Source organism: Maylandia zebra, linkage group LG13 (assembly GCF_041146795.1).
Source record: "Maylandia zebra isolate NMK-2024a linkage group LG13, Mzebra_GT3a, whole genome shotgun sequence".
Lineage (NCBI taxonomy): Eukaryota > Metazoa > Chordata > Actinopteri > Cichliformes > Cichlidae > Maylandia > Maylandia zebra.
In genome coordinates this window covers 6,971,304-6,998,538 of record NC_135179.1, presented here as the reverse complement: position 1 = coordinate 6,998,538, position 27,235 = coordinate 6,971,304, and positions in this window count along the sequence as shown.

The following is a 27,235-nucleotide window of genomic DNA, read 5'->3' as shown; positions in this document are numbered from 1 at the left end:
GTGTTGCCATTGAGACGCTTTTGAGATGCTAATATTACTTGTATGTGTTCTTAATTCCATCCATTTTGACTAAATCCCCAACACCACTGATTTAGATCCATCCCTAAACCATGATACAGCTCAACTATGTTTTGCAGATGGCTGCAGAGATTCCGGTTTACCTCTCTCCTGACTCCTCCTTACACACTGACAAAGATTTAAACCAAAAGTTTCAAGTTTGGATTCATCACTCCTTAAAATCTATTCCACTGATTTACACGCCAGTTCTTGTGTCATTTGGCATACTTCTACCTTTTCTAACTCGTTCCCTTCCTTAAGAATGTCTTCTTGGCAGTGAACCTTTAACTGAAACCATTTCTCACGAGGCTTTGGTAAACAATAGATTGATCAACTTAAGGCTTAGATATATTGCTCAGATCCTGTATTTTCTTTCAATTCGTTAAGGACATGTCTTTCAGATACTGTTCAACTGTAGATAGTTTTATTTCCACTTGTCTAGTTTCATCATTTTCACATTCCTCTGAAGACATCAATGAAGGTGTTGACTGAAAATGAGAGAAAAAGCAGCCAATATCCTAAGTAAGTTGAAAGTTCTCATAAAGCTTGGAGAACTATTGGTCAAGACCACTGTTAAAAATATGAGATAGTATGTTCAACAGACAACCAAACTCAAATATAAGATAAAAGGAGCAGTGGAGGCTAAGGACCGGGAACGACACCCTTCTGTCTGTGAAATGAAAGTGTTCCTGCATACACGGCTCTCTTGTTGACTGAGCAGGAAAAGCTTTGCTGCAAGGTTCACGGCAGACTTCTAATGCAAGCAACGACAGATAAGCATGATTTCCTCCGTGTAACTACAACAAATTGATTTGCAGCGCTTATCAACGCTATTCTGAAGAGGTTGCTCATTTAGCTAAAATCTGCTGAAAAGAAGAGCACCGCCAGCTGAATGAGATACTGAGCTGCTGTGGTTGCGAAAATGTGAGAAAGACACATGAAATACAAGCAACTAAAAAAATGACAATGGTAGCTGAGGAAAAAGATTTCTCATCCATGAATGCAGTAGGATTCGGAGGGACCATTTAAATTACACATTTCATTGCAAATACTGCACAGATACCATTATCTATGCAGTTAACTACAGTTCTCAGTCATTTCTCTATATTGTTCTTTTTTCTAAAAGACATATGCATCTGATAACATCACATGTCAAGCAGATGCAAAAAGTAAGCAGCAAAGTGGAAAAATTTTTTTTTCCAAGTTTCAAAATCCTGCAATTTCATCTGGTAAAGAGAATGATTAGATGTTTTGGGGCTATAATGAGTTCAAGTTCAAGTTCAAGGTACTTTATATTGTCACATGCATAGTTATACAAGTATAACACACAGTGAAATGTAGCCTGACACGCTCCTCGACATGTGCAAAAAAATTTGGGGGTGGGGGTGGGGGGGTGTAGAGGAAGAACATTATATATATATATATATATATATATATATATATATATATATATATATATATATATATATATATATATATATATAATGGTGGTGGCTAACCAACCGGACATAGTGGTGGTAGACAAACAGAAGAAGACGGCCGTAGTGATCGATGTAGCGGTTCCGAATGACAGCAATATCAGGAAGAAGGAACACGAGAAGCTGGAGAAATACCAAGGGCTCAGAGAAGAGCTCGAGAGGATGTGGAGGGTGAAGGTAACGGTGGTCCCCGTGGTAATCGGAGCACTAGGTGCGGTGACTCCCAAGCTAGGCGAGTGGCTCCAGCAGATCCCGGGAATAACATCGGAGATCTCTGTCCAGAAGAGCGCAGTCCTGGGAACAGCTAAGATACTGCGCAGGACCCTCAAGCTCCCAGGCCTCTGGTAGAGGACCCGAGCTTGAAGGATAAACCGCCCGCAGGGGCGTGCTGGGTGTTTTTTGTTTTTTTTTATATATATATATATATATATATGTAGTATATACATTGGGTGAATGTGCAGTAGTAGCAGCAAGCAGGTGAATTCTGTACATTAATATGAATAGACATCTGACTATTTTACAGGATAGACAATATAAACATATTTAAAATTAAAGGAATTGAAATGTACATTGTGCCTTGGTTTAGTGTCTGGAAGAGTCCTGACTCAGTCAGTTATAGATGATGTGAGAGGGTGGGTGTGTGTGTTTAGGGCACGGATGGCTTGGGGATAGAAGCTCCTCTTGAGTCTCTCTGTCCTTGCCCGGAAGATGCGGAACCTTCTACCAGATTGCAGAATTTGGAACAGTTTGTTGCCAGGATGGGACGGGTCCTTCAGTATCTGCGCTGCTCTAGTCCGGCATCTCCTGGTGTAGGTGTCCTGAAGCGGGGGGAGAGCAATCCTGCAGCAGCGTTCTGCTGTACGGATCACTCTCTGGAGAGCTTTTTGGTCCTTCACACAGCTGTTCCCAAACCACGATGTCATGTTCTGTGTGAGGATGCTCTCCGCAGCGCCTGTAAAGAAAATCCTGAGGATCTTTGGAGAGACCCTGAACTTCCTCAGTTGTCGTAGGTGATACAGGCGCTGCCTAGCCTTTTTGGTCTGGACCTGAATGTGGGCAGCCCATGTCAGGTCTGAGGAGATGTGGACACCAAGATACTTGAAGGACTGCACCCTCTCCACTGGAGCTCCATTGATGATAATGGGCTTGTAGACTCTGTGCTGACCCCTTCTGAAGTCCACCACCAGCTCCTTGGTCTTGCTGACGTTCAGCTGGAGGTGGTTGTCCTGGCACCACGATGCCAGATTCTTCACTTCATCCATGTAGGCCGCCTCATCGTTGTTGGAGATGGCACCCAACACCACTGTGTCGTCAGCAAACTTCACAATGGTGTTGGAGCCATGGGTGGCCACACAGTCTGAAGTGTAGAGGGAGTAGAGCAGTGGCGAGAGGACACATCCCTGAGGTGCTCCTGTGTTGATGGTGATGCTGTTGGAGAAGCACCTGCCCACCCTCACCACCTGAGTTCTGCCAGTGAGGAAGTCCAACACCCATGCACACAGATGGCTGTTAAGTCCCAGATCCCTCAGCTTTGTGAACAGTCTGCAGGGCACTATTGTGTTAAACGCTGAACTGTAATCAACAAACAGCATTCGCACATAGTTACCCTGTTTCTTGTCCACATGGCTGAGAGTGGTGTGTAGGACGTGGACGATGGCATCCTCTGTGGATCTGTTGGATCTGTAGGCGAACTGCAGCGGATCTGTGGTGTCTGGGATGGAGGAGGAGATGATGTTCTTCAGCAGCCTCTCAAACACCTTCATTACTACCGAGGTCAGTGCAACTGGCCGGTAATCGTTCAGGGATGAGGGTTTGCTATTCTTGGGCACAGGGATGATGGTGGATGTACTCGTTGAAGATGTAAGTGAACACACCTGCTAGCTGGTCAGCACAGCAGACGGCCGGTGATGCCGTCTGGCCCCGCCGCTTTCCTTGTGTTCACTCTCCTCAGTGCTCAGTCATGCTCCGCGATGCTGGTCACCGGTCTCTCGCTGATGACGTCACTGTCCTCGGTAGTCAGGCGGTAGATAGCATTAGCCGCCTGGCTAACCTCGAAACGGGCGTAGAACTGATTCAGCTCGTTGGTGAATGCAGAGTCAGCGTTGATCAGCACAGTGTCCCTGGCTTTGTAGTCCGTAATGGTGCGTAGTCCGTGCCACATACTCCGTGTGTCGCCCTGGTGGAAGTGGGACTCCACACGTTCCCGGTACCGGCGTTTGGCATCTCTCACCGCACGCCGCACGCCGTATGAGTATTTCTTGTCCTATTTTGGCCTCGCTTGCATAATCAAGTGCATGATTTTTGGGATGAATAAATTCTTCCTTTGCCACATCCAGCAGTACTGACAACTGAAATTGCACACATACTGTGACAGATACACATACATAAAGTTTAAAGGTGTTTTCATCCCTTTCTATTGTGTAGCAAATCAACCTGTTACAGGTTAGACAGAATCTCTGTGCTTTTTCTCCTGTGGCACACATGAGCTTTTGTCAGATGAGCTGTTTCTATGGCAGGTGCAATGCTGTCATGCATCATCCATCAAAATAATCCTGTCTGGAGCGTAGGGAAATGTAGAATCAATTGGGAGCAACACCAAACAGAAATATAACTTAAAATATGGATTAAAACACAAGGAAATTGTAACACCCATGTCCTTATTTCCTGTTTCTTCCCCTCCTACCTTTCTTCTTCCATTCTTTTATATTATTTCAGAGTTTGTGTTTTTGTTCTGGCTGTAATCCGGTGACACCTAAGAAAATATGTTTGTCTGTGAATTATGGAAAATCTTCCATCTTTTATTACTTCACATCTCTTGTCATCTTGTGCCTTCTTCCTTCTCATCCCTAAGGAGGACAAAGAAAACAAACAAACAAACAAAAAGAAAACTCTTCCATCCCCTTCTGGGTTTGAGTTTTTTCTCCTCACCTGTCCGCCTCAGGTTTCCTCCTCTATATCCATTCCGTCTTAAGCCAAAGAAGCTCCTCTAACAAGGTGAAAAATGATGATTTGAGGAAGTCTCTGTGTAACAAATGGAAAGAAGTTTCCAGAGAGAAATGTCCGTCATTAAGACTTTAACCTACCGCTGGCTCAGAGGCCCCTCAGTGCTGACCCAGCTCTCTGTAAGCATCTGTGTATGCGTGTTTGTGTGTTGGGGAGAGACCTAGTTGTCGGATGATGCCCTGCTGTACTCCGACATCCTCATATATCACTCAGTCTGATGCAGCTCTCACACACAATGCACTGTTTTGTGTTTTTTTCAAACACCTTCTGGGATGCATACATTCAAACAGTAGCGTTCTTCCTCTCTGTCACCTGTGCACACACACAGGCAGGAAGGAGTCGAGCCCAAAGTCAGGTATCATGTGGTTTAATTAATTACCGTCTAAAAGTGACCAAGGTCAGACTACAGCTCAGCTGGAGAATGTTCCAGAGGTTATGGCCTCTCCATCCACCTCTTCTGAAGCTGTCAGCTGTCTGGAAGGGTGAAAAAAGAGCACCTTAAAACACTGGCTCCTAGGTGCATATGGAGCCAAATGCTGAAACACTGTCATTCTGTAAAAGCCTGGTCTACATTAAGGATTTTGCTCAAACCTACTGTATAAACTACCCAGATTTTACATTTACTATTAACTGTACATAGGTTCTCGATTAAACTATCAAAAATGAGCTTGGCAAAAAATAGAAAACAATATAAAACAACAAGTGCCAAAAGGAGGATCATTTCTTGTGTTACAGTGTCAGATTCTGAGTCATTAAACTGATAAATTAAATCAATATACAAGTGTAAGTCATGACCTATTCATGCAGCTTATTGATTGTTGGTTTAAACGCTATAGATTTTAATCAATCTTGTTTCTGGTCAGATGAACACTTTAATGGAATTTGCTAAAATGGAATTCACTTGATTGATATACATTCATTTTATGCCAAGCGCATTTTCCTTAATGATTATTTTTTAATAAATAAAAAAATTCTGTTTGATTTTGTTGAAAATTATTGCTTCTTTTTTTTAGTAACTTTGCATGATTCACAGTTCAAAAAAATCTTTACTGTTGCTTATTTAAAATAACCTTTTAACTCCCTTCCCCTTCCCATTAAGCTCATTTTCTTCTGATTGGCAGCCTCTCACAAACAGAAGGTTTAACAGCTGGTAGGTGGCATTGCTGTTCTCACAGCCAGAGCTGTATGCCCAAGATTTTTCCTCTCAGTGATATCATACAAAACCAAGAATAGAAAAAGCATGTCATGTTTGAACCAAAATACAGACGCAGGACACAGATACAGACCAAAAAGATAAAAAGGTGGAAGGGGTTGGATGTTGGAAACTCTTTCAGGTATTATTAGTGATTAGGGGAAGGAAGCCAGTGGCAAGGCGAGATTAAGTCGTTAGTAAGTTACTAACACTTAGCCAATGACTAAAGCTGGCTGATGGACTAACTTGTAGAGAGTTGGGGAGTTGAGGCAGTGAAGGAACTTGAAAGATGCAGAATATTGGTCGTAGGAACTGAGATGAAGCTCATCGGGGCAAGAGGTGATCAGGGGCTGAACACAGATGAGCAAAAACTGGGACTTGGGGGAAAAAGGAGGGTTAGATTGGGAGTTCACAAAAGACAGTAAACAACGTTGAACTCAAAAGAGGCTTGAGCTAGACTGACAGCTGATTTGATGGCCAGGTGACTTGGTCATGTAGAAGACCAGTATATATGACTGAGATGAAGTGCCCCTGATACACCTGAAACCACTCCTGCAATAGAACAGACATTGAATGGGAGGAGAATAGTCGACATTGTGTGTATATATATATATATATATATATATATATATATATATATATATATATATGCAATATATATATATATATTGCATTTGATGGCATTTGGTCCATCAAACACACCAAAGGAAAGCACTAATGATCCCATTGTCTGAATCACTTCCATAGGTATGTAGGTTATAGATGTCTTGTTATTTTTGACCCTTTTTAGAGTACTGTAGCTTCTGACTGCATTAAACTAAATGAAATAGACTTATTTGAAACATAAAACTGGCACAGAATTTCTCAAAAGCAAATACTGCCTCCAGTAAGTTTACATCTGTGAAATACTTGCTGGCTTAATCCAGTAAATGGTTTTTGTCTGAGAATTGTTCCAATTTAATCTTTCACTTTGTTGAGTTTAGCAAACTATTCAGTCAATCAGTTTCTTTATATATTTACTTATTTATTTACAGAGCTAATTATGTTTTAAGTGTTTGGGGCCTAGCTCTGTAATTAAATATAATGTAAAAACTGTTGCAGTTACACACAATGAAATAGGCATAAATATGCTGCTATGGGATATGCCTATATGTATATGGTCTATACTGGTGTGCTTTGATTAATTAAAGTAGTATGCAGTGGTAAAGGTCAAAAAAGTTCCTCAGGCAGATTTTCAAAATACAGAGAATAATGGCACTGTATGTACCTCAAGCCTCTAATTCTTTTTCATCACACTCATATAGTCCTTTAATGGGACTCCAGTGTGGCACTCGGACTATTATATTTAACAGGATGTGATGTTCACTTCTCTAAATGAAGTATACAAAGTTAGAGAACAAGTATGATTAAGTTAACAAAAGTATTTTCACAGAGTAAATGAGAAGCATGAGAAGTGTTGATGTTCTGCAAAAATCCAGCCAGACTCAGAATCACAGTTTTACATGTTCAAGGTTGGCACTGTACCCACAGAGCCAACTAGAATATTTCTCATGCTTCTCTGTTGGTGGCTCTTCTAATGCCTTGGGAGTTTAAATAAAACCAACCTCAGAGAAGTGAATCTGTCTTGAGGTTTTTACAAAAGGAGCGCAAGGCAGTGAAATCTAATTATTACCCCATCTTAACAAGGTCACATCACTATTTTTGAGTATTAAATAGTTGGAAAAGTCAAAACTTTTGCACCAAGGTACTCAATTTAATTCTGTTTTAACTGTTTTTACTACTCGCAATGTTACCTAAATTGTTTTTATTATTTTAATTGCACCTATGTGTTCTTAAAATCAACTTGTAGAGTATCATGGCAAAAATGTCAGCACATCAGGCTTGTGAACAAATTAAATAACCAAGACAGTTGTCTCTGTACGTATTGTTTTGAGTTTAAGTAATTTACCAATGACCAATAGGTATAGGTGCTCTCTCTAAACAGATGCAGCTGCCCACATTAAACATTTTAAGGCACTGCATGTTCTTACAATGAAATGATGGATGCCTCTAAACGAGATACAAAAGACTTGTAAATTAAGAAGTGCCTGTGGATTTGTCACCAACAAAATGCTGAGATACATTCTCATGTCAAACACTTGCAAAGGTCATGTCCCTGTGGGGATCCTATGATTTATATGCCAGAAAAATCATAAATAGTAGATTAGTAACTGGAATGCACAGCGTGTTTTAATGTTCTAACATTATGGGAACATGACATATTCCCAGCCTCCTATATTCACAAATATGGCAATCAGGACCTGCAATATGTTCCTCCAATAAGTTTCCAGGGTTTGGGATTAAGGATAGTCACAGAACCACATGGACTTTAATATTCTCTGTCATGTTTGTTATGGAACGGCTGTATGCAGGCAGAAGTGGTAGTAGGAGGACCCAATGTGCAGACGCTCGGAGGCGGAACGTGAACACAAAACAGCTTTAATGCAGAACTCCAAAAAGTAACAAAACTGAGACTCCAAGGTAAACTTATACAGACAGCACACACAGCTAGATAAGGGTAGATCGCGACACCGACAAACTGAAACACAGGGCTTAAATACATAGAGGGAGCACAGCTGGGGTAAATCAGGCCTAACGAGACAAAGGAAGCACAACCAGATGCATTTACATGAGACACGGACTTTCAAAGTAAAACAGGAGACATAACACAGACTCACAGGCAGGCACTACAGAGGGAACAGAGACGTGGGACCAGGGCAAACACAGACACAGAGATATAGCCGACAGGGGAGACAGCAACTAAGGATAACACAGAGACATAAACCATAAGACAGAACTCTAACAAAGAAACCAAAGACTAGAAATGATAAATAATATAATAAACTCAAAAACCCTGGGTCAACGACCCAGGCATCCTAACAATGTTAACTTTGGTATGGGAAACATGATGCATTGTGTATTCTGACATCTGTCCATCAGAACCAGCATTGTTCTGTTTGTTTTAAGCAATTGGAGGTACAGTAGCTTGTCTGTTTTATTCGACCACATGGACAAGCCTTCCCTTCCTAAATGCATCAGTGAGTCTTGGCTCTCAAGGACCCTGTAGCTAGTTCACCACTATTTCTCCCTTGGATTATCTTTGATACTGACCACTGCAGACCAGGAACACCCCACAACAACTGCATTTTTAGAGATGCTCTGCCTCATTTGTCTACCTATCACAATTTGGCGGTTGTCAAACTTGCTCAAGTCCTTCCACTTCCCCACTTTTTCTTCTTCTAAGACATCAAATTTCAGGACAAAAGGTTTACCTGCTCCCTAATATGTCCCACCCACTAACAGGTGCCATGATGAGGAGACACTGTTATTCACTTCACCTGTAACCTCAAATGTATGTCCTTGTTTTGGACACCCGAGGTACTTCCATACTGGCAAACAAGTCATTGCTTCATTATATGTTTTTAATTAATTGAACTACACTGCTGTAAGGTACAGTGTGTTTTATATTATTTAACATATATAAACCTTCACAGCCACATTCAAACTGTCTGATGGAAACAGTCAGATAGATGTCATGACCTTTTTTGTGTGTGTGTTTTCTGTGGTTTCTCTATGCTCCTCTTTTTGGTCTTATTCCCCTCATCTCTCACCAGTCACAGCAGATGTCTACCACTCCTTGGCTGGTTTTGCGATAAATGTCTATTCCTGTTAAAAGGGACATCAAGTACTACTCATAGATTGTCTGATCAGTGAGATTTTTAGTTCAGAATTGTAGAGACTTCTATTTATCCTTTAATACAAAGCTCCTTGACAAAATTGTTCCTGTTTGCAGTTCATCTATGAGCAGAGGTAAGGACTATAAAACCTTCAATTTTATCAGCTGTTTAAAGATGATAATCATTTATGCAACACAGCTGGAATCATTTTTGTTTCTGCGAATTACTTTCAGGGAAACACAGCCCAGACTCACTCAAGGCCAAATCTTTGTTTTTTAAGGACTGAGCAGTCATGGTATTTTGAGAAGTTTATACTTTTGACATCTTCCTGAAAGCTTATTACGTTTAACGACCTGCTATGCTCATTTCAAATTCCATACTTTTTTTCTTTGAGTCTACTACTGTAGCTTTGTTTCGTTTATAGTCAAAGATAATTGTTATTTATGTCAGATCGAGCCTTTATGTAGCCCTTCAGTTCATTCACTATATGAAACAAGCAGTATTATCTGCTTTGCTCTTTATAAGCCGCATTTCTTATGATTGCCTACCTGTAGTAAACAACAGGTTTGAAGAGCAGGCGGATGGGCTTCTGTGTTTACAGCCAGACATGTGTGCTTTTATATGGTTTGGGATCAGGTTGAGTGATATGTGCTTTAAAAATGTGTAAAGTCAAAGGTCCCTGGTTCAATCTCAGGAGAAGACATATATTCCTTTGGGATGTGTCAGGAAGGGTATCCGATGTAAAAATAAATAAATTAATTAATTAATCTGTCAAGTCAAACATGTGGAGCTACCAGCTGTGTTTACCCCTTGTGAAAAAGAGGGCAACTGGAAGTAGCGTTTAAATATGTAAAGGGCATTATAGGGCATCATGATTACTTCTCACATTTATTACATTTATTATTTATTGTGTCTATGGGGTTGGTGGACAACGACACAGAACCAGCTGTAAAGCTCTTCAAACCCAACTAGAATAAAGTAGAATAAGATCTCACATAAAACCCACATTCAGTGTGATTAGGCACTGTTTGCTAGCATACTTGCCATAAAGGCTATGTGGACCTGCCTGTAGGCTTTCAACTAAAAAACTGAGTTTTTGACAAACTGTGAGTACCTGCGTGTTTTGATAAGGGGTAACAGTTATGTCTTTTCAGCCTATGGCAACACTACCAACAGTTTTACTGGCTGACACTAGGGACAGCTTCTGTTTGGCTGCACTTGGGTTGCACATGTGACCTTCTGCAGACCTCTCTGAGGAAGAGAATTCCACTTCATGCTGGTAAAGCTGTTAGCCCTATGAGAGTGTCTCTGTTGCGGCAAGATGAAAGCATATGTGGACACATGCTTACCAGTGTTATGTGTTGATTAAACGACTGTAAATACCCTGTTTGTTTTTCAAGTGGACATGTCATAATGACAATAAAAAAAGCTCTAATATGTTTGTGCCAGTGGCAACACAGACACTTAGATGCACTACAGAAGGTTATAGATTAACTGAATAAAACTCAAGGACACTGTCAAACTACAGTGGGTGGGCTGAACATGTGAAAAATGTATTGAGGAGCTCAGAGCAGCTCAGCGTGGCTGTCTCATTGTGTAAGAACACCAGCTGGTCACATAGATATGTCGGTAATAAAAAGATTGGTTGGTCCAGAACAGGTGAAAAGGAACAAGAAAATAGGAAAGTGAATAAATCAAAGAAATGATTTGTCAACAATACATCTTGATATGTAGAATTGTACATTATTTACTTGTTACTTTCAAGTTCTACTAGATTAAATCATGTAAATATAATAATAATAATAGCTTAGATTTTATAGTGCCTTCCAAGAAACCCAAGGACCCTTTGCAAAAGAGCATAAATGAACAAAAAGACTGGAAGAGGTAGGTTTTGAGACTTTTTTTGAAGGACCCCAAAGACCAGACGTTGTGAAGCTGATATGGGAAAAAGTTCCAGAGAAGTTCACTTTTTCTTTTCTGGAAGAAATCCAGAAAGCTTGGCACAGGTCAGTGGAACCTGAAGGGTGATGTGGATCAGATCTTTTGTAGCGCATCTCAAGTCAGCTGCTGGTAGCCTTTAGAGCACAGAGGTCGTAGTGAACCATAGGTTCAGCCCAGGTATAAGAGACAGCCTGAGGTTTAGGGAGGGTAAGGGAAAAGTAAATGGGAAAACATCGACTGTACTGTATCTCTAAACCAGTTTTTCAGATTGGTTCATATATACGCAGATTAACACTGTATGGAAAGTTATTAAAAACATAATACCACCTGCATTGTCATTAACAATGCCAATATTAACCATTCTCAACTTTGCTACATTGAAATTTAAGGGTTCCAGAAATTTATGGGCCGTGATCAAAATATTCAACAACTCTACCCATAAAGAGCAAAAAGCTTACCTTTTTAAATATAGCTCCTATATTTTTTAAGAAATGTTGTGCTCTTGCTACTTGCGTATGCTTTTTTGTGATTTTTGCCTGATTTAAAAATGACTCACACAGTTTTTTTCCACCAGCTCTTTAGCATTGTGCTAAAGACCCCAACCGTCCTCCTCTCTGGACACTAGCTCAGTCAGCACTCTCCCTGATCCCTGACTCAGTTTATACAATTCACCACAGGACATGTCTTCCACAGTGTGATCAAAGGGCTGGAAGTGGTGCAGTTCTGCACATAGAGATGGCCATGAAGAAAATAAAATTCCATAGCAGAGAATAGTTTGCAAGGCATTAAAATCCCACATCAACTTCACTGACATCAATCAGTTTACTAAAGTCTATAGTATTTATCCTCAGGAAACCATAAATGTCCACAAAAATGTGTGCCATACTCTTCTTCATGTAAGTGCTAATATATTTTTCCAGAAAAGTGACAAGGTTTATACACTGAAGAAAAACAATGAGGGGATGGTTGTATTCAGACTCCTACTAGGGACCTCGAAAGTCTAACCAAAGTGTTACAACATACATTAACTGCTGCAGAGATATTTTGTGAACCAGTATGATGGTTGTTTTGGTAAAAGCAACAAAATGATCTACACCCTAAAAATGTAAGAGTAAAACTTGTAAGAAAGCATCAGACATGTATGGAAACCCGTTTTAACCATTAAAAAAAAGAAAAAAGAAAAAAAAAGGATCCATAACTCGAAATTTCGAGTTATGGATCCTTGTTCTTTTTTTTTTTTAGTGGCGGAAACAGGGCTCCATAGGAATGTGAGCTACTTTCTGGCAAAAAGCATGACTGCTGATCAACAAATGATCCAGTTTTTTTCCTTGCACTTCTCTTGTTCACTCTGACCATAATGAGGACTGTTGGATTCTGCTGGAAGGAGGATTATGTAAGAATTCACCTCTGAGGAAGTTGAAAGGCATTGCCCCAGGTTAGAGGACTGATGATTGAAGCTGAGTTACTTCTTTTGTTGTAAGGTTTCATACAGGTTGCCTCATTATTGCACTTTCTGTTCACCAGCAGTGCACTGATTTGAATTCATTACCATCTACAACCACCGTGTGGCTTTGGGAGAAAGACATTTAATGACACTTGTTATTTTGTACATTGATATTTCGTGTAACGAAACTCTGCAAGAAGCAAAAGGAGTAGAGTATAACAGAATAAATATTACAAATCCCAAAAATCCCTGAAACAATGATTAAATTAGATTAAAATGAGGAAGAAAACTGTTTTCAAAATCTGATAACAGTGATTTTTAGTGACCACTTTAATAGTTAATGATAAATGTTAATTGGTGCTGTATGTGTGTGTCTTTGTTGGCAGTAAAAGGTTACATCACTAACATACTCTGAAAACTCCCTGAAAAAGTGATATTGAGCTTTATTTTATTCATAAGGTTAGTTAGTATCCCGTAAACAGTGTTGGGAAGGTTACTTTTAAAATGTATTCCATTACAGAATACAGAATACATGCCCCAAAATGTATTCTGTAACGTATTCGTTACGTTACACAATGACAGTAACGTATTCTGAATACTTTGGATTACTTAATATATTATCATGCTTTTTACAACAACGTGAATGTACTATTGCTGTGTGATTTATTACTATTACTGAAGGTCCGCGACTCCGAACTGTAGTAAAGGGACCTCTGACTAATACGGCGGGGTCCCTGTCGGCTCGTAGCCGAAAAATAGCTTTACTTTGTTGTGTGGGTCAATTTTTCTTGCGAGAGACAGAGAGAGGCGTTGAAAGACTGCTCCAATGGAACTTATTGTTTTCGGAGGAAAAAACGAACACAGTGTACAGTCGAGTCTTAATAGCTTACTTATAACTGGGCTCGTCAGGCACTCTTCTTGGCTGAAGTGGTTATTATTATATTTACATGCTTCCAGCTCCCAACAACAACAACGAAAAGGCGCTCTCTCACCCAGGAAACACACAGTCGCAGAGAGAGAGAGCGTCGCCCTGTAACCATGGCAACCGTAACGCTGCTGCCTGGAACAACAGAACGTAGCTGTCAAACAAAACCCAAACAGTCCTGACCCGCGACAAAATGAAACAGGAAAGTACCGCAGTGTAATCCATTTATTTCAACAAAGTAACTGTATTCTGAATACCACCTTTTTAAACGGTAACTGTAACGGAATACAGTTACTCATATTTTGTATTTTAAATACGTAACGGCGGTACATGTATTCCGTTACTCCCCAACACTGCCCGTAAAAAACGGAATCGTCTCATATTCAGAGAAAATATTACGCATTTCGTATTGAGGTGAAAAGGAACACAGTTTGTCCCGGACTTCAGCTACAATGAAAAAGACACAAAGCTATTTAGTTATAGAGTTAGAGTTATTCTGTTGTCACGCTGCAGCTGTTTCTTCTTCTCTCATTCTCTCCCCCTCCCGTTTCTACTTCAATCATGAAACTGATCAATGATCAGCTGATCGGCTTTTCTCTCTCGTTTGTTTATCGCCCACTTTACGCCAGAAAGAGGAAACCGGCGGATGTCGCGCTAAACAACAGCAGCACGTTTAAGCTTGATCAGCTGTTGTTAGAATTTATTTAATATTAATTTCTAGTATCAGCTGATGTTTGCAGGAGCCACAGCTGTAAAAGCTGCTGGTCATGATATCGGTTTGGTTATCTGGTGAGAGGGAAACATGAAGATGAAACCAGGATATGTCCTTACTGAATCATCAGAGCTGAACAGGTGATGGAGAAACAGGTTTACCTTTTAGGTGACATGAATGAGTTGAAGGGAAGTTATGAACTGTTTCTGAGAGACAAATAACACCAGGATCCTTTTCTATGTAGCTGACAGCTGGTAACTGTGCAGGGGCGGGTCTAGCAAAGTGTTGCCAGGGGGCCAGGTGGGGCATTAACAGGGAGAGGGGGACACAAAGAAATACTTTTCTTTCTTATTCTCATTTAAAATGTCTAGCTGTTATTAAATAATTATCTGAATCTTACAACAAACGATTGATAGATTGATACATATATACCATCAGAACAGTGTGCATCACTGTCACAACAGCATTTGTTTTCATTCAAAGGCTTTATGATTTTTCCTATAATGGTGGGCCAGTCTCTAGTCAAAATGCCCGGGCTAATTTTTTGTCCCAGTCCAGCCCTGTATGCAGCTCATCTGCAGTCTGGTGTTACCTACATCTTCCTATTCAGAAGGCAGAATTTCTGAGTTCTGAGTACAATCGAAAGCACCACGACTGCAGTTTTTGTGTTGGATGTAAAAAGCGCACATGATGCTGTGACGTAGGCTAGAATCATGGCGGCGGTCAATGACGGTCCAGGCGGAAATATGGAAATATGGAAATATGCACATTATTTTTTTCCTTTCTATTGGTAGGTGGCACAGTGCACTTGTGGCAAGTAAGCAAGCTAGAAGACTGGCAATCTTGCTGGGTATCCAGTTACAGAAGCAACACATTAACAAGAGAATTCTGAGTAAAACCAAAGTTACTTTCCCTAGTAACTAGTTACTTTGAAAGTAACGAGTAACTTGAAGTAACTGAATTACTTTTGATAGAAGTAACTAGTAACTAAGTTACTAATTAACTTACCCAACACTGCAAGAGAAAGAGTAGTTCAGAAAAACCTAATAAATTTGAGATTTTAGAGGTCGTTAACCTCCCAGGAGTTGAAGATGGAAGACCTCTCTTTGAGCCTTGACCAGGAAGGGAGCTTTAAGGCTCACATCTGGTGCCCAGGCTTGTGTTCAAGTCTGGAAAAGATGATGTGAATATACCACTCTTGTGGTGGAAAACTTCTGCAGGTCACAAAAAAGTGACTTAAGGGTGTCCAACTACACACCAGGAGATTGCAATAGAGATTCTTTTTCATTTAAACCCCTCTGTGTCAGTGAAGAATAAAAGCTAAATAAAGTCTGAAATGAAATAATTTACTTTTTCTTTATGACTTGATGAAAAGATTACAAATAAATGCCCACCTCTCAACCAACCACACCTGCTTTCCCCACTCCACCTCCTGTTTACTTCAAAAAAGCTCAACAAAGCAGAAGATAAACAGGAACACTCTGTATTCCCGTGGGACAGAGGATCAGGCCATTGTAAGTGTGTGTGTGTATGTGGGCTGGAGAAGTGAAGTGAAGTGGAGTACATGTGAAAGGGGATAAGTGTGTGTCATTGCACACATGTGAGTTTAAAAGGTCATTTGGAGTAGATGAATGCAAGATCTGTAGTTGTTCAGTGTCTCAGTTATGTGCATTTTAATGTTTGTTTTTTTTCTTTAACTATGTGTCAATATGACATCTGTGTGTAATAGCAGGAGGTCACTGTACAGCTGACAGGCTGCTCACTGTGGCAAGGTCACACAGGAAATGCAGCTGGTAAAAAATGGATGGATAGATAGATGGAAGGAAGGAAAGAAGAAGGAAGCTCAGGAAGCATTTAGAAAGAAGTGTGCATATGACCTAGCCTATGGAGAGGGGAACTTTGAAAGACATGTGGTCACAGCAGTCAATAGTAGCCAGAGAGAAGAGATGCCATGTTGTTTTACATCAGCAAAGTCATAGGCATGTAAATAAAATATTTTTCAAGACCTGTATTCTGCCATTTTTCTTTTTGCTGTTGAAAATACAAATCCCCAAGACTCATCAATAAAGTAACACATTTGATAGACACTAGATTTTCAGTGAGACAAAACTGGACTAAATCATCACTAAAAACAAATGAACAAATGAAGCCTTTAAAAGTTGTGATATAGTTTAAAGTAAAAGAAAGATAAATGTTCAGTGACACTGAGTTAAGTGGCAACCACTGGGGCTGAAAAATGAAGTCAACACAAAGGTACTTAAAACACTGACAAAGGCAAGTCTAGTGAGTAGTTCTCTGTCTAGTGTGACTTAAACTTAATCAACTCTCTGAACAGCTATGTTTGTGGTGTTGGTGTCTACGAACATTATGCAAAAAAAGCCCAAAAAAGGGTCTTTTGACTTGAAATGGGGGATAGAGTCCCTTTGTTTTCATATTCACTGGTATCATTTATCAACTTGTGGGCATGGCTATTGTTAAGGTTCAAAATATTGGGGATGGAGACAAGAGAAAAAAACCACAATAACAACACTGGTCCGGCCGGGTCAAGTCAAACGATGATTTTAATGATCACACACGTGGGAGATGGACACTGATGCAGACAGCCTCAGATCTCAAAATGGTGGAGCATTGCTCAAACTCTTATAGCCTCTGGTGCCTCCACCTTATCATAAAAAGCCTAAACATTCACATGCTTTCTCTCACACAGCGCCTAAGCCACGACCTTGGCTCCCTGTTTATCTGCTCCTGCTGAGTTGGGGCAGAAAACTCCAGTATATTCTGTTCTCTTCTAATCAGACAAATAAGGCGATGACTTTCTGCAAACAGTATTTTCTTATAACTCAGCAGTATAATGCATCATAAACAATATCATTCATCCACAATAAATCAGCAGTCTAATGTAATGCAAATCAGTTTAACTAATGCAATAGTTATCAGCTTCTTCTAATTCAGGAGAATAATGCAAACTAAAACTACATAATTCACAATCTTTAGTTAGGGGTATAACATGGCATAAAATAATATTATAATCTAACACTATAGAAAAAATATGATTAAAAATAATATTGGTTAACCAATGTCAATATCAGTTGAAGTCCAGTATTGAAGACACATTAGCTCATCCCAGCCTCCTCCCTATAGATTTTCTCTCTGTTATGGATTTTTCTTCTCCTCCTCTTACCGTAACCCTCTGGAATCAACAGACGTGCTGGTGAGTCCTAAACACATGGCCTATTTATCTCAGTTTCAACTTGTGAGGACGAGTTTTTAATCCTAACAATTTATTGACAGTTTGATGAACCATACAAACGAAAGAATCTTGTGAATCACATTTATTGTGTTAGATTTTGAGTCATCTCAGTAGATGTTTGGGATTCAGGCACCATTTGCTGGCAGTGGTTGGTGTTGTTCTACCAAAGTGTGGGATAGGGTTAGGGTTAGGTTTAGCACATAGAGTTAGCACATATCATAACGTAGACCTCAGAGGGTTATCCTTTATTATTTCAGTCATTCGTATGTGTAGATTGTGGCAAGAAAACATGCTAAGAAAGGCTAAAGGTCTACTGCGCACATTGTTCCATATAGATGCAATAAAAGGTAGAATGGTGGTACAAATCAAAGTATGGTGGCAAAACTGGCTGGCAAAATTCTATTACCTGGATATAGGGGAGCAGTACAATGTGCAGCATCAGAAGGGTCATTTTTTCACTCTAAAGGTTGGGTCATTGTTATACACATTAAAATGAGGGCCGTCTTTGGGTTGATGACGCAGAGATGCCTCAATGGGAACTGAAGGATGGTAAGAGAAAACACCAGCAGAATGAAAGACAAAGAATCATATATAGACATATTTCATCTGTGCCTTAATGTACGTCATCATGGAGGAGCAGAGAAATGAAAAGGGACAGTAGTTTTGAGACCAAATACAGGATGTGTGTGTGTGTGTGTGTGTGTGTGTGTGTGTGTGTGTGTGTGTGTGTGTGTGTGTGTGTTTAGGTTTGTTTAGGTGTGTTTGTGTGAGTGTATGTACCCTTTCCCTCAGGCTGTATCCATCACCTGTATTGAGGAAAAAAAGTTTCATCAACATGATTTATTTTTACTCGCATCAGCACCAGGTGAAACAGCCTTGGCTATTATTGTGTGTGTGTTTGTGTGTTTTTTCCGTATGTAAATATCATGAATGTCATGTTAGACTGCTGTGATAATACTGAATATATGTTTGTGTTTCAGTGATTTAACACTACTCAGGGTTTAATTTTATCACACTAAAACAAACCTTTGTAGAGTCAATATTTGCCTGCACTGTGCATATAGCGACAGGTAATTTTAATTTACATAATTCAATACTGGACAAATTTGGCTGACACTACACTTTGCAGTGATTCTTGCCCTTTTAATCAGAGGCAGGATACATGACTGTTAATGTGCGCAAGCTGGTGACCTTTTGTTTACAGAGCAGTCGCTCTCACCGCTCAGCTGTTCTGCTTCCTGCTAGTGAGCAAGCTGCGACATGATGGGATTTTTAATTGACTTGCAAGTTATCAGGGCCCTGCAGAAAATATATTGTTTATTTCTGACATTAGTATGACAGCATTTAATAATTTTGGGTACAAGCCAGACTGCTGGATTGATATCCAATGTCAAATAAGACCAAAGCTTTGTCCCAGTTAGATCACAATAATTAAATAAAAACAAACAAACAAACAATGAGCCTGTTGTGCATAAAGATTGGAAATAAACCATCAAATAAACTTCAAATAAACCAAAGTTTATTTAGGGTAGTAGGGTAGAGAGTACTGCCACAGTGTGAGACACTGGCTTCAGTCTGGTCAGGCTGCCAATCCATCATAGCACTAACTCTGAGAGACATGCATCCACAAAACACTAGCTATAGTCAAAATTATAATAATAAATATAGTTATTAAAAGTTTATAATAATCTTTATCTTTTATCTTTTTCTGGGCCTTGGCACGGTCTATCTGCTGTTTGTTTGGTAATTTAAGGCCACCCTGTGGAACTTCTATCAAAAGTTTTTTTTGTTTTTTTTTATCAAAAGTTGTGCACGAGAAAAATTAATCGGAGCAAATAATTTCATTTCATTGGTGCAATTAAATTCCTCGCGTGTGCAAATAAGCAGAACAGCACTTTCAAGTATAAGTAGCACTTACATTAGAGGCTGCTGATAGAAAAAGAAGAACATTCAGTTCATTTCATTTCAGTACAAAATATGAAAAGTAATTTTTAAATGTAAAATGCTATTTTTTGTTTGTTTTGTTTGACTTTCCAAAAACTACTGAATCAGGACAGTCTACAGGTTCAAAATCTCACCTTCAGTGTGAGACTATCCACAGAAAAAGAAATAATAAATAAATAGTCAAACTACTACAGTTGTGAATTATCTCACCAGCATAAAACTTTGTGCAAAACTTTTCAAACTCCTTTCTCAGTCGCTAGAAGTTCTAACTTTTCAGACCTGTGCTTTTTGCAGGATAATGATAATATATAAGAAACACAGACACTGGGGTATTGTTTATACAGTAAAATGTGCCTACAGGTTATCACAAAGGAGGCATTCTGTCTGCTTGCTTGCCTGCATATTCAGCATTCACAGACTTGAGAGGAAGCTGAGAGTGAAAGGTATAGAGAGGAAGAGAACAAAAAAAAGAGGGAAATGGAAAGGACAGATTGTGCTTATTGATGCATTTGAAGGTAACTGAGCCGTATGCATATCACATGGAATACACCTCAGCTGCGAGAAGCAAAGGTCATTTTACGAGGGGGTGGAAAAAGAGTACCTCATATAGGACCGAGGGACATGCACACAGCAAACAGTATTTATTGCAGGAAGGGAAAAGAGGCTCTCACAGTATACTGAAGTTTCTTCACACCTCTGTAGCTGCTGGCAAATGATTACTTTATATATGTGGCTCATGTGCTTTACCGTTTCCAGGTTCTGTCTTTCTTAAACCTTTACTGTCCTCTCTCTCTCTTCTAACAAGGTAGTTCAGAGGGACCATTAAAAAGGGAAACTGTACTTGCATGTGCAAGAGAAACAAATATAGGTGAGCCCGGTATATGTGAACTTAACAAGGGGCAAAAAAGATGACTGTCTTCGTGGTCAGTGGAGGGTGGAAAACATTGCAAAACTTGCACTTTATTTTTTCTGTCTCCTTTCAGGTTTATATTTTGTGTTCTGTAGAAATATAACAGAAAGGCCTGTATAAACAAAAATAAAATAGGGAAAAATAATGGTTGAGAATACATATGTGAGACTAGAAGTTGCTTTATGACAGGAAGGAAGAATAGGGAGCATATCCTTTGAGCCTAAATGTCAGAAAAAAATTAAGTGAAAGAGCAGCTGAACATGGATACATCCATCGTTTATATACAGTCTGTGTTATGTACCCACAAACATATGCTGCGCAGATCTTAATCTGTAAAGACGTTCTCGTTGCAGTAAATAGAAAAGCAATTAATAGTATTTCAAGTTTTAGCTCATATTCTTCCACCACTCGGTCTGTGACAGGACTAGAGGTGTAGATGCATGCAGACCAGTGATATAGACAAAACAACCAAGCCATCAGTTCACGAGCACCGGGTATTCATTCCTGAGAGACACCATGCTCGATCTCTCAACGATTACACATATTTCTTCAGCATAACTGGCAGTAATGTGTCACAGGCAGCTAATTCTGCCTCTAGTGGCAGGTGAAATAAATGCATTAGTGAACAGAAGAGCTGATAAATAAAGTCTTAAATTATATGCATTTGCGCATAAAAGAAAACAAAATCTAGAGGAGCCAAACTTGCACTTAACAGAGAATCACAATTAAAGAATTCACAAAAATGTAGTATTAATCTTTTCTCTCTCTCTCCATTTCTGGAACTGTATCTTAGAGTTCTCAAGTAAAATGAGCTTGATGCTGTTTAGTGCTCCATGTTGCGTTACCGTATCTCTAAATAAATTATAAAAAGATATCTGCAGAATCCAAAGGACACACATGAGTACCTGGAGCTACACATGCTGCCACTAAATCATGAAAATAGGTCTTCAGCTGCTGAAAGGCGTTAGCATCCAGAAGTCGTTATGGCATGCAGAAAAGCACAAAAAAAACCCCCACTAAAATCACAACAGACCTTTTTCTATTTGTTTTTGTGTGTGCTTGTGTGTGTGTAAGTGTACCTACCACAGGGGGGGGAAAAATGCCAGTTTGCATGGCTGAAGGTGACTGTGACAGTTTTAGCCTCAGGGCATCATTTTCCTGACACAAATTCTGTTTGCTGCTACACTAGAAGGTTGATGTGTGTAGTTAAAGTTGTGAACACATAAACACACACACGCACACCAACATTGTTTCAGTGTTTTGAACAGTGCAAACTCAGCTAAGCATTTACCTGATTCCGGTCATTACAAATATACACAGATCAAATAAAAAAAAAATTTTTTTTCTCAAAATATGATTGGAAATTTTCTCTAGATGTGTATTTCATTTTATATTTTACCTACTTGAACACACACATATACAAACACACTGAAGCAGACTGAAGGCTACTATCATCCAGGACATTCACACGAATATGAATTTTAAATTACTCTTTGATTTCACAAAGCAATTAGCAATTCTTGATTCAAAATTACAAGTAAACAGAGTAAATATATTGTATCCTTACAGTAAGTGAAATACAGCCAAAACACAAATGGACACAGCTGTGCTGTGGCCCACTTTACACACAGTTAGACACTGACGTCATTCCTCAGTGACTTGGCTGCAGTGTTTGCTGGAACACATTTAAATGGTTCCCACAATAACTTTCAAGCACAGACAATCCAGAGCGCGAACAGATATATTCACACAAACAAATACAATCTGCGTGTGTGCATGTGTTGTGTGAGCTCTCTCCATCCGCACATCATATTGTCTCCATAGGCAGCATCTGTTGAGAAAAGCTGTATAATTATCCATTTTTTCACTCCTTCCATCGCTCGTCTTTGCTCTTTATTTTGTTGTTGGCTTTTCTCTCTCCCCCTCTCCCCCATTCTCTCTTTTATAATTATTTCCACAACAATGATTGGGCCAGTTGATTAAAAAGGGTCTTGTGGGAGCTGTTTCCTGGCTAATAGCATCTCCATTCACAACAGTGTGTACACACATTATTAAGCAATGCCTCTGTGAACTACACATTGCACACATGTTTTGTCACGGATACACTAGAGACACATGCAGACACACAAATATTTGCTGACTAATGGGATCTGGATTGTTCAGAACTACTATTCAAGTACACACAAACACACCTACACACGCACTGTTATTTTATGTTTGTTTGTTTTTAATTCACACTTAACTTTTTTCAAAAGAAAAATGTATTTTACCAAATCTAGACCGAACTTCTCTTACTAAAAAAAATATTCTACTCATTTGCGTTTTGAGTTCAACCCCACATCACAATGTGCACCTCAATAAAGCTTTGGATGACTTTCAAATCGTGTTTATGATCATTTATCATCATGGTCATACACCAAATATCTAATTTAATAATCATAATCAAAGTTATGCGCTCTGAAAGTAAAAAAAAAAAATAGTGCTGAGCTTCCAGTGAAAAAACAACTCTGCTTCAATTTGCATAATGAGAAAATTGACATGATGGATGTAAATTGCAGAAAGACTAAATACTGATCAGTGAGCATCCTCTCCTTGTTAAGGTGCACCTTTGTTTGTGTGTTTATAATCTCATCTCTATTATCTGTTTATCATACCGAGACAGACATGCAAACATGTTAGCACACACACTGCTAACAGAAAGTTACTGATTGCTAAACCAATTGTACATATCTGCACAAGAACTGTGAATTAGGCTCAGGTTCTGGACTGGAAGTATAAGCTTTAAGACTTTGATGAAAATGATGTCAGTGAATGACACTATAGGAAGTTTAACGCCTTACAAATGTTGGTGAACTGCAGCAAAAAGCTATGCTGCATTTGTGTTGTTTTAAAGCTGCAACGTCACCTTTGTTGGCCACTTGGGGGCAGGGAAAGAAGCAATGAACATATAGGTTTCACATTTCCTTTGTTTGAGTTGTTGACTGTGTAATGGTTACAACAGCTGTCTGTTTATATTTCTGAGAGTTATGGAGAGGAAACACAAATCCAGGTAATAATTACATGTAGGTAAATAACAACAACTACCACCTTTTTCTTCTATTTTCAGGACATTTGATTCATCGCTGTTGTAAAAAATACGATCAGTTTAAGAAATGCTTATCAACTGGCATTAAAGGGCACCTGTCTTTGGACGGACTGCCTTTTGCCAACAGAAGATGGTGGAACAGCAGGTGATGAGTTTTCTTGGATCTCCTCTCTCATTGACAATATAATGACAATATCTCATTGACCAAAAACCAACCAATATATTGCAGATCTGTGCAAAAAAAGAGAGCGCTAGTTAGGATGTACCTCAAAAAATAGTGCCATCATAATCATTGCGCATGTTTACACCATAACAAGTTGAAAATGTGTAGAGATGACACAGGAAAAACGTGTCTGAAGAATAGTAAATGTGTTGTTTATACGCAATTCTGTCATCACAGAGAACTAGTAGCACTTTGGTGATAAACACTGAGAAATTAAAGAGTATATAAGAATTTATAATTTGTATTTATATTTATTTGTTTTCAAATTTGCTTAAAGAAATTTTGTTTTGTGCTCTCAGTACATTTGGAGGCCTTTATTGCTCACAGTACACACCAAGAATCCCAAGCAGAACTCATTCAAAATATTCAGTTAAAAAACAATGAAATACAACTCTGCCTCCTGCAGTGTTTTCACAGTAATATCTTAAATGATGTGTTTTCCCTATTAGCGCCCTGGTGTTTATTTCCCTTTTGTTTCATTTGTCTGCTTTTTTTTTCAGTTGCTCGCTTTTCTTTTATTTGTTGTAAAGCTCTCCCGCACCTTCTTCTCCTTTCTTGCACTTCTAATGTACTTTACTGTAAGCCTGCAGTACTGATGACTGATGAAATGTACACTGCATGATGACACTGATGTATCAGGAAAAAGAGAGATGGAGGAGTGGGAGGTAAATGAGGTAAGTGAGAAAAATAAGAGAAATTGGGAAAAAAAACCAAAAAAAACAGCAAGCGGGCACTTAAAAAGTGAGAAAGAACAAACACACAAGGACTATAATAAACATGTCACAAATGCCTGAAAGCAACCAGAAGGCAGATCAGGGGTGTGGAGCAGAGTGTTGGCCACCTTCTCTTTCTTACAGGTTGTGTAGTAAATCACTTACCCAGCAGGAGGTTACCTACACTGGATCCTATTACTGAAAGAGCTATCTGTGGGGAAGATGAACAGTGAAAGGAAGAGACATGGTGAAAAACAAGGAGACAAAACTAGGCACTGAGGACTAATAAACTGGCTAAGGGGGAGGAAGAATAATGTCTACTTTAGATGTCAACTCTTCTCAGTAGCTAATTTGAGCTGACAGAAAGCATCCAGTGGGCCAGCAGCGGGGCTGAAGCAGAAGATACCATGCAAAATACAAAGAAAGCCAAAAAATATATCTCCCTGAGACATAAGGCATATGTAATGTAAATTAAGAGTGACTGAACCCACTTCACAAGTGGGAAGTTCCTATTACACGAATAGCATAGAGGAAAACAAGCCAAGTAAAAAATGGTGGAGCTGGGATACAAGCCAGAGTGAAAGTTTGTTCGTACAATGCCCTAACAATAATTAATCATGATCACATTAACTTCTGCATGCTTGTGTAATTACTATAAACAAATGAGACCTTGACTAAAAATATTGGCAGACTTTAATGGCATCTACACAAGACTTTTAATTGTTCTCTACAGAGGAAGAGTAATTTATAGAACTGCTTTGTGATATAAAGGTATATTTGATGGCATTGTCAGTAAGAGGTGATGAAATTGCAATGACAGGTTTCAGCATCTTTTCTGTGACATCAAAGGCAAAATCCAGCGCCAATAATAATACACAGAAAGTATGTAATTCTTGTATCAATCTGCTGTATATTTTAGTCTGGAACTACCGTTTTAGCTATTCTAAATTATTATTCTATTTTTGCAGTCCTCCACAATCACCATTTCCATGTCAGGATAATTAGGTGAACAATTTAAAACCACAATCTCTGGGTTTTCAGCTTTTTTGATGCTCATTGTGTTTGTGTATTCTTGTGTTCTTGATTTCCCTAGGGTGTTTTTACACCAATAGTTCATTTCCTCTGGTCCGAATCAATTGAAGAGTTTGTAAACTTGTAAACTTGGTTTGTTTTCACACAGAGAAAAATCTAAGTGAACTCCAAGCGAACTCCAAAGTGAATTTTCAGTCCACTCAAAGGCCAGTTGTGTCTGGCCAATGAGTGCGGCAGGAGCAACAAAAGAAGAAGGCACTATCATTTCAGCTAGCTATTTTAGCTAGTTTCTAGCCCATAGAGACGTTTGCACGTCTATAGCACCTTCCATTCCACGTTGACAGTAAAGTATACCTGGCTATGTGATGTTTTTTAGCTCAAACTTGCAACATACACCTGGTAGTTGGTTCAGTTCAGGGTCGGATCACATTCACACCATATACTCTGGAATTTGTTTGGAACCGTACTGAAATCACTTCTTTCCAAAGGTTTTGTGTAGTCTTTTTGGCCCGCACCCGAGTGTGATTACTGTGTTAGACTTTGGATCTACCCAAATAAATGGACTGCCCTTCATTTACATAAGTCTATGTTTCCATTTTTTGCATTTTAGGTGCTCATCAACTTAAAAATACAACATTTTGCAAAGCTGGGATACAAAAATTAGCCGACTATATTCTGTATCTTTCACAGAGAAGTTCTCCTGTAACAATATAAACCCACCTGAACCAGTTGGACAAACGTTGTTGGTGTTTGTCAATCATTGCTATTCCTGAGAGGACTAAATTGGTGATTGTGGTGACTGAATGAACTTCACTGAATAGATTAGAAATCTAGCCTTTTCTTCTGAATCATATTATTGTTCTTTCAGTATTCTTTTTTTTTTTTTTTTTAGACTTCTTTGGTAACCATTTGTCTCTTCTGCAAATGATTTCTGATTTCATTGCAAACCTTCACCAGTCCTTGCAGTCCTTGGGTATTCCTTTTTAAGGCTGGTTGCGGTGATTGTACACGTACAGCATAACCAAGATTATTCATGATTATGTTAATACAATGTGTTGTAATACACTTTAGATGGAGTCTCCTCACATGGTACCACAAAACTTCATGTATCTCTTCCATGCAGTGAGTATTTCAGAACCATGATGATAGACCTAAAAACATTGTTATGATTTATGCATGTGTTCTGTTGTGTATATCTATTATTGTAATTTATTCTAGAGGTATCCCACACTACCACAAGTCATGAAGCAGTTGGATGCAATAACTACTTTTGCTGTTTTTTTTTTTTATGACGACTCGCATGTTCATGTCTTGACAAAAATTCTTGCATTATTACTCTGTGTTAGGGTTTTGGCCAGCAGCTATGTGTTGCATCTTGAATAGTGCCCTTTTGCTACTAATCTTTCTGCCTACACACTGAAAATATTTCAAGACCCTGCAACTGAAACACCCATTAATAATGCACTGTGAATAACACAAATGGGTGCCAGTGTGAATGTAAACCATTTATTTTCTCCATGTCGGAGATGTTTACTCTTAGAAAATGAAAGGTTGTCATTGGATTATTATGTTTGAGTCCCATTTGAAAGAGCGATTAAAAGTATATAGCA